Raw genomic sequence first — 9,092 nt, forward strand, 5'->3', positions numbered from 1 at the left:
TGAAGTGCTCAAAGCACTTCTGGGCAATAGTGTGGGTATCATATCTGCTAGAGTACCTTATCTCCAATGGTACGTCATAGAAGGTGTGGCGTTTTTGATGTATGGTGTCGGTGGTAAGCAGACGGCCGGTGGTAACAGGAAGTAATTCTGGTCTCTGATTGGTTAAGACCAGTCACCTGACCAGAACGGAAAACACTATACGTTTGCTTGGCTAATACCAGGACCTTTATTTTTTCGTTGAGTAACGGTAAAGATTGCCTGACTTTTAAACAATCTTTTATTTATTTTGTATTCTGTGTTATACGGCTTAATACTCAACTGACTTGTAAGCAGATGGTCGGTGGTAACCGGAAGTTATTCTGGTCTCTAATTGGTTAAGACCGGTCAGGTGACAGGTCTCAACCAATCAGAGACCAGTTACCACTGATCGTCTGCTTACCACCGATCGTCTACCGACAGAGTCTCGGAAGTCATTCTAAGAATTATTGAGTAACGATGTTGATTGCCTGACTTTGAATGAACTATCACGTTTAACGCTGCTGTTCAACATTAATAGCAACTGAAGTACATAACATGAATGACTGATAAAGGCTGATATTACTCATCGCAAACACACATAATCGATTTTTTTAAATTACAGTAGTTTACGCAAGCTAACTAGCCAGCTAGCTCCTATACATGTTTGGTTAGCTCACACTAGCACCCTCACAAACACACAGGCGCTACTCTAATAGCATTAATCCTGGACTTTTTTTTTGAAGTTTCTTCCCTGGGAAAAATCATCTTCAACATGAACTCACATGACCAGTCAAGGTAAGTTGATTTACTTGCATTGCAATTTACCTCAGGTAATGTTACAATTTGCAAACAGCGACCTTTACTTTCAGTTGTCCTATATGCTTAGTTACATTGCTACCCCCCATGACAGTTTTCTTAATAGTAACAAGTAATGTTAGCCCACTGTAGCATAGCCTGCTGTCAAAGGCTTCTGGTCAGTGTGTAAAACTGCAGTTGCGCACCTAAAATTTATTAATGAGATTTAACACGGTTTATTCACGTAAATGCTGGATTTAATTTTGTGTTAGCCTCTGTCCACATGCTTACCAATCCATCAGGGACTAATTGAACAGATGCACAATGCGCAGAGTAACAAAGACATGGTCACGGTCAACATTGAAAGTTGCCAAGCCACATTTCGAGACTTAGACAGTCAACTGAGTCTACTGTCTACTGGCTGACCGATGATGTAAGTAAAACTTGAAGGACATTTTTATTTTACTTTTTTTCAGTCATGTTATCATTGCATTTCTTTTCTTTCTTGCAGTCAATGTGAACAGAATGAAGTCTTTAGAAATTGTATAATGTAACACAGTATTTCATCATGGTTGTTGGATGTCTGTATTCTAATGGAAATGCATTTTGCAACTGGCAATTGAGTGTACAAATTGGTCATGCAATATGACAATGCATTTTGCAACATTTCCCAGATCAGAAGTAACATTTTGGAAATCCTTTTGCTCTACAAAACATCTAGGTATCTATACAGCGTGTAAGTCATGACATGCAAATGGTTTAAACCAGTTATCATGTGTCAACCATATGCTTCATCAGTTTCAGTGACAATGGGCTTCATTCTCGAACGCAGTTAAGAAGAATTTAAGAAGGAATTTCTTCTGAACTCCACATAGCTTTCTTAAATGCAATTCCTCCAAAAACCACCAGATGCCCCACGGGGCCGCTCCATGTTAGAAGGGTTAAGGGCTGAATTTGTGAGAAATCGTTGGTGATTGCGTTCACATCAACTCAACAGATATTTAAATAATTATAATAATAATAAATACGAGAATATTTGTATCATTAACAATTACGTTTCACATTTATAGTCGTGATTCTACGAGGCATTGTTATGTCCTAAAATAAATGAAAGCACTACACTGACACTGCAAATGTGAGTGAATAAATAAATAAGCACTAAATTCAATCGCTTGGATATATGCAATTCCAGGTGCACGAGAACGCGCGTTCAATTTAAGAATCCTCATTCGGGGGAACACAGCTGAGAACACTTCGGCTGTGTAAGAACCCATTTTCAGGCGTTCATGAATCAGGCGGAGATCTTTTCTTACGTTGGTCTTCTGAAGTCTGTAAGAAAACATTTCAGAAGACACTTCAGAAAATGTTCGAGAATGAGGCCCAATGTGTTTTGGTATGGTATAGATTTTTAAAATGTTTGCTAAATGAATTATTGTCTGTCTCTTTCCCCCCTCAGGTTTACCTAGAGAGAGGCACACCTGGGAACCATAGCAATATCCAGGGACTGTCTGTAGCCCATGCCTAGCCCAAGCAGCACAACAACCAAAGAACCTGAGCAGACAACACAAAGCAGATCAGGACATGTCCCCCACTTCACTTCACTCTTCCCCTTCACCATGGCTCCCTTAAAGTATCCCTAAGTACAGGCATGCAATTGTTTATGCATTTATTACAAACATGTCTTTGTCCTCCCTCAACTGAAACTGAACTACATGCCATGTAGTTGTGGTGCGAGCGCTACTAGCCATTTCAAAGTGGCATAAATGGTCATTTTAAGCTAAAAAATTACCTGTCAGGATTCGGAAGGCAGAGACCCAATCGCAGACCAGATGCAGGAACTGTTCAGGTTTATTTACAAAAGGTTAACAAAAAATGTCACTTCTCCAAATCACTAATCACACACACCTGGCACATCCCTACATATAATCCTCACTCCCCTCACTCCAGTGACTGGTCTCGTCATGATATGGACAAAGATACGTCCCAAGACGGCCAGCTTCTGACTCATCCAGCGTTCCCAGGATTCCGCCTCCTGGTAAACCTCCTTGTCTACTGGATCCCTCTCCAGCAAGTTTCGTGTTTTCTTGGTTCCACTCCAGCGTTTCCCAGAGTTCCGTGCTCACAACCCCAGGTTCAGTGACTGTTTAGTTCCGCGCCCCAGCACGCTGGTTTCCCTGAGTAATCTCCTGAGTTCATTTTATCCCAGAGTTTGACACTGAGGGCCAGATTTACAAACAGAATTGCGCCCACTTCAGGTGTAATTTCATCAGGGTTTTGGGAAAATATAACAGAAATGTTATTTGTTTAAATGTTTATATTTGATATAAAAAATTGGCCCACCAGCTAGCTGTTCGGCCAGGTCCTTACCAGAATCGCCGCTCCATGTAGGGTTTAAACCGTCTTCTATGCCTTTTCCCCCCCGTTCAAGTACACCGAGTACAGCGCTCGCCTTCTGCGTAGGAGTAACGCGTATCTATTCAGGAAAAGTACTTGTACCTGAAGTACACTAACTAAACTAAGTAAATTGTAGCGACAGAGCCGCATATTCATTTCACCTTCCATGTTTATTTTGACATTATAGCCTCTCAAGCTACCCACAGTGCCATGGCAACCGAAAACCCCTGTTCCCTGTCCACACCGGAGTTTTCAAATGTATCCGCCTAGGGCAGTGTTTTTGAAAAGCATCATTTTCAGTGTCGGAATAAGCCGTTTTAGTGTGGACGGAAGGGCTAAACGGAGAAATATGTATGCGTTTCTATATTTACCCGGGTAAGTGTGGACGGGGTCTAAGTTTGCTGTAACCTCGTGAACCAAAAGCTCTAATTCTAACTCATCATCCATGGTGGCAGGAACACGTAGGCCCATTCTCCCCTATTTTAGCGGCGCGCTAATAACACTAGAGGGCGGAGTAAGGCGCTGATTACGTGACGAGATTCTTGTTTGATAAATACTGCGCAAAATTCAGAAACACATTGTGCGCTGTATGCGGTTTGGCAAAGGCGCTGATTACGATGCGCTAGCAAATGTACGTAAATGAGGCCCTGAGTGTTTTGGTTAATTGTATTCTCAGTGTAGACAGTTACAGTGCAGCCTCGCTCTCTCCCTCTCCTTTTATATCACATTGCTAATGCCTATAATAATACTGATAAAATGGCCATATTGCCTACTGTTAATTTACTACCTAAAAGTATCTCCTTATCTGTTTCCCAAATTGATGTTGTCACAGCCCGGCCTGGATCACGCCCTCTGTAGTCTGTGATCTGGCATATCAGGGCTGTTCCGTATGCTCCGTGCCAGGTTTTCCCACTGCCCTGTCTCCTGACTGACAAGCGAGGCACCCAATCACGGGTGCCTGCTCCACCACACCTGACTCCACTCTCCTCGTCTCCCGCTGGCGCTGGCGCTGGCTTCTTCTTCGTTGGGAAGAAGGATGGATCTCTTCGGCCCTGCATCGACTACCGTGGGCTAAACGACATTACTGTTAAGAATAGGTACCCTCTGCCCCTTATGTCAACTGCGTTTTAATTGCTCCAGGGGGCGCAGATTTTCACCAAGCTTGACTTAAGAAATGCCTACCACCTTGTGAGGATGAGGGAGGGGGATGAGTGGAAGACGGCATTCAACACCCCTACAGGCCACTATGAGTACCTCGTGGTTCCTTTTGGTTTGACCAACGCACCAGCTGTCTTTCAAGCCCTGATCAATGATATCCTGCATGATTTTTTGAATGTTTTTGTGTTTGTTTACCTTGATGATATTTTAATTTTTTCAAATTCCCTTCAGGCCCATAGGCTCCATGTCAAGCAGGTTCTCCAGCGGCTGTTGGAGAACAAACTTTTTGTCAAGGCAGAGAAATACGAATTTCATACCAGATTTTCTGGGCTTCATTGTCTCTCCCAGGTCCAGATGGATCCTTCTAAACTGAAGACAGTGGTTGACTGGCCCACTCCCACCTCCAGACGGGGTCTCCAAGAGTTCCTAGGTTTTGCTAATTTTAACAGGCGGTTTATTAGGGATTACAGTTCCATGGCTGGCCCTCTCACCGCACTCACCTCCACGAAGACCCCTTTCTAGTGGAATGAGGGAGCAGAAGGAGCCTTTTGTGTCCTCAAGCAGAGATTCACCTCTGCCCCGATACTCACCGTCCCTGATCCCTCTCTCCAGTTTGTGGTTGAGGCTGATGCCTCAGAGTCTGGAGTAGGGGCCATTCTGTCACAGAGATCACCCAAGGACAATAAGATGCACCCCTGTTCTTATTTTTCTCACCGTCTCTCTCCAGCAGAGAGAAACTATGACATAGGTGATCGGGAGCTGTTGGCGGTCAAACTGGCCTTGGAGGAGTGGAGACACTGGCTAGAGGGGACTAGCCCTCCTTTTCTTGTGTGGACAGACCACAAGAATCTAGAATACCTCCGGACTTTCAAACGCCTGAATGCACGACAAGCCAGGTGGTCTCTTTTTCTCTCGTTTTAATTTTTTCCTCTCGTTTTGCCCTGGATCTAGAAATGCCAAGCCAGATGCTCTTTCCAGGCAGTTTTCCTCCGCTCAGGACCCAGGCCCTCCGGAGACCGTCCTTCCTGCTCAGTGCCTTGTCGGAGCTGCTCTGCTGAGGATCGAGGCCCTGGTTCGGGAGGCTCAGGATCAGGAACCCGGTCCAGGCAGGGAACCAACTAACTGTCTCTTTGTGCCCCTCTCTGTTCGCCCACAGGTGTTGGAATGGGGGCACAGTTCTGGGGGGAAGCAAGGCAAGGAAACTACGACTGACACTGGCAGGAGAGGGCCTACCAGCGGCTCAGCAGGAGCTGGAGCAGCAGAAGGAGCTGGAGCAGCAGGTAGAGTCAGAACGGGGTGGCCGACTTGTCCTGCCACTAGGTGGCGAGACTCCAGAAGGGGAGGGAAATGTGAAAAGGTGAAGTCCCTCCCCCTTCTCACTGTGGTCCAGGAGGGAAGAAGGACTGGACTCCCCTACCTAAATGGTTAGGTCTGGATTCCCCCACCCCTTTGGAGGGGTCCAATTACCTTTTAATTGGACCCAGGTGGCCTTACTTAAGGTGCACCTCATTTTTTCATGGAGGAGAAGGACAGACTGAACATGCTGGATGGAGCTTGGACAAGGTACTAGACGAAACCTGAATGCTCAGAGGTGTACCTGGTCTAGTATAGGCTTTAGTGTGTTCAGTTTGTGTTTGTATGTTTTGGGGTTTTACAAAAACCCCGTTGTAAATAAATATAGCTATTTTTATGGAAGCCACTGTCTCCTGCGTCGTGTGTTCCTGCCTGCAACCCCATTCTACCAGGCTACATCCCACATGGTGAGATGGCCGGCGCGAGCGGTCTTTCACACTGGCGTTGATCAGACAGCGCTTTAGGTGGCCATTGATGAGGAGGGATGTCCAGATGTTTGTGGCAGCCTGTGAGGTCTGTACCAGGAACAAGTCAGGTCAAGTCAGGTCTGTAACCAGCCTCCGGCAGGATTCCTAAGGCCTCTTCCGGTCCCTCACCGCCCCTGGTCACACATAGCCATTGATTTTGTCACAGGTCTCCCCAATTCTCATGCATTTTGACAGTGGTAGATCGCTTTTCAAAGGCTGCTCACTTCATCCCCTTACCTAAACTACCCTCTGCTATACAGACTGCTGAGCTGATGGTCCTTCATGTTTTCCGTCTGCATGGTCTTCCTTCGGATATTGTGTCTGATCGTGGACCACAGTTCTCTGCGCAGTTTTGGAGAGCCTTTTGTGGATTAATTGGTGCCACTCCCAGTTTGTCTTCAGGTTTCCATCCCCAGACGAATGGACAGACTGAGTGGGCTAACCAGAAGCTGGAGGTGGCTTTTAGGTGCATGACGTCCAAGAACTCTGCCTCTTGGAGCAAGACCTTACCCTGGGTGGAATATGCGCATAACTCTCTTCCCACCTCTGCCACTGGTCTCTCTCCCTTCCACTGCTGCCTGGGTTATCAGCCCCCCCTTTTTCCCTCCCAAGAGGAGGTCTGCTCCACCACACCTGACTCCACTCTCCTTGTTTGCCACGGCTTTAAGAGCACACCAGGACTGACATTCAGTGCCAGATTATCGCGTCATTTTCCTGAGCCTTGTTGGAAAGCTACTTCCGGATTCTGTCTTCAACCAAGCCTAGTCTCGACCCATGCCTGTTTTTGGACTCTGATTCTTGCCTTGCGTTTTGGATACTTTTGCCTATCTGCCAATCTGTTGCCAACCTCTTTCTGTGTTACCACCTGAGTCAAGCCAAGTCCCTTTTGTACCGCTGCCTGTGTTTTTGCCTACCCGTGTACCAACCTCTCTGCCTGTTTTTTTTACTACTGGATTTTGCCTGAACCTTACCTGTACCTCTGCTGTGACTTTTGATTTTTGAGTTCCCTTTTTGACTTTTCTGTTGCCAACTGGGTGTCTTGCCTGACTGCTTTAAACGCATTAAAGAACACCTTAACTGTCCTGCTGCTCCTGAGTCTGCTTTTGAGTTCATTACATTTACCTGGCCTCACCGGCCCTGACAGTTGTCTACTAACAAAAATGTTCTCTCCCTTATAGCATGTTCCAATTGCTGATGGATGTGGAAACATTGCTCCTCACCACCACTACTCCTCATCTACGCATATGGACAGACTCCACCTTGTCAAAGGCCTTCTCGGCATCCAATGACAAAATAGCAGTGTCCATACATCCTGAATTTTTAAACACAATATTTAGCACTTGTCGTATATTTTGAAAACCTTGTCGTCCCTGAACAAAGCCGTTTTGGTCAACAGTGCAACATTTGTGGTAAAAGTGTATCTAACCGTCTGACTAATGCATTGCAAAGAATTTTAAAATAATTATTAAGAAGTGATATTGGTCTATAACATGGGTCTTCAACCTTTTTCAGCCCAAGGACCCCTTGGCTGAGAGAGACACTGAGCAGGGACCCCCACCCCCGCCGCCCCAAATTTGGGCCTGATATTCATATAATTTATTTGGACACACACACACACACACTCCCCTACACATGTTTGAACAGAATTACAAATCATCTGTGACACACAACTCGTTTTAATTTATTCTGTTTATTATTGACATTTTTTCTCCCTTACAGTTAGCCATCACTCTGTATTCAATTAGGGAGGGACAAAGAATTGAGTAGCTTGAGAAGCTTAAGTATGGATGAAATATCTCATACCTAGAGAGAGATCTGACGTTTGAGAATTCATCATTCATGTCTTTGGCAACAACATTCTCCCTATGAAGCATGCAGTGCGTCATACATGGCTCTTGCACCGTCTGTGCACATCGCGACACATTTTGGCCAGGGTATATCATGTTCACGGAATTTTTTTTCGATCACTTTGAAAATCTCTGGACTTTTTTTACCTCCAGGCAGCTGCTTACAGAATAGAAATTCCTCCTGCATCTCATTTTGGTCGACAAATCACAAAAAAGCTAAAAGCTTTTGACACATCGGTGGATTCGTCTAATTGCATTGCAAAATAATCTGTCTTCGGGAGTTTTGCGACTAGTAGTGCCCTCACATCAGCTGCCAATTCATCAATAGGGCATTGGGATGCTTTTCAGTTTTTTTACGTACTCATCCTTCCCAAACATTGTTTTGCACATATCACTAGCTGTTGGCAATATTAAACTTTCCGCAATTATGTATGGCTGTTTGGTCTGAGCGACACGTAATGCAACTTGATAAGAGGCTTTTAAAGCTAGCTCGCACACTTTGGCTGATTGTCTCATCAAGGTCTGCTGGCCCTCAAAAGATTTTAAACGGGAAATATTAAATGTTTTTTTTCTTTCAAATGAGCATGGGTTGTCTTTGAGTGTCGTTGCAGCTTCTTTGATGGTTTCATAGTTTCGTTTGATAGCACGGAAGAGCAAACCACGCACACTGCTAATTCTTCACCATCGGTCTCTTTGTAGGTTAAGGCAAACTTCAGATAATTTTCTGAATATTTACGTGTCTTCTCCCGTTTGCGCTTTTGGCTGTTCGTGGAAGGGGTGTTGGCATCCTCTGAAGGTAGATCATCTGAACCGCCATCAGTGGTGTTTGACGAGAAGCTTTTGTTCCGAGAAATTACAAAACGATCAATTATTTCAAATTGTATGGTTATGGCAGGTAACGTCTTTTGGCACCAGATAGCTAAATGTAGCTAAAAGTGCATATGTTGCCATTGATCAAATGATCGCGTGAAGACTCATAGGTAGCCTATGTATTATTTTTAAGGATTAGAAAGCAATTTTTACGTTCTGTTTATGTTTATGTAGTCTTTTGGACGTTTCT

The sequence above is a fragment of the Clupea harengus genome, chromosome 2, assembly GCF_900700415.2.
Source record: "Clupea harengus chromosome 2, Ch_v2.0.2, whole genome shotgun sequence".
Classification (NCBI taxonomy): Eukaryota; Metazoa; Chordata; class Actinopteri; order Clupeiformes; family Clupeidae; genus Clupea; species Clupea harengus.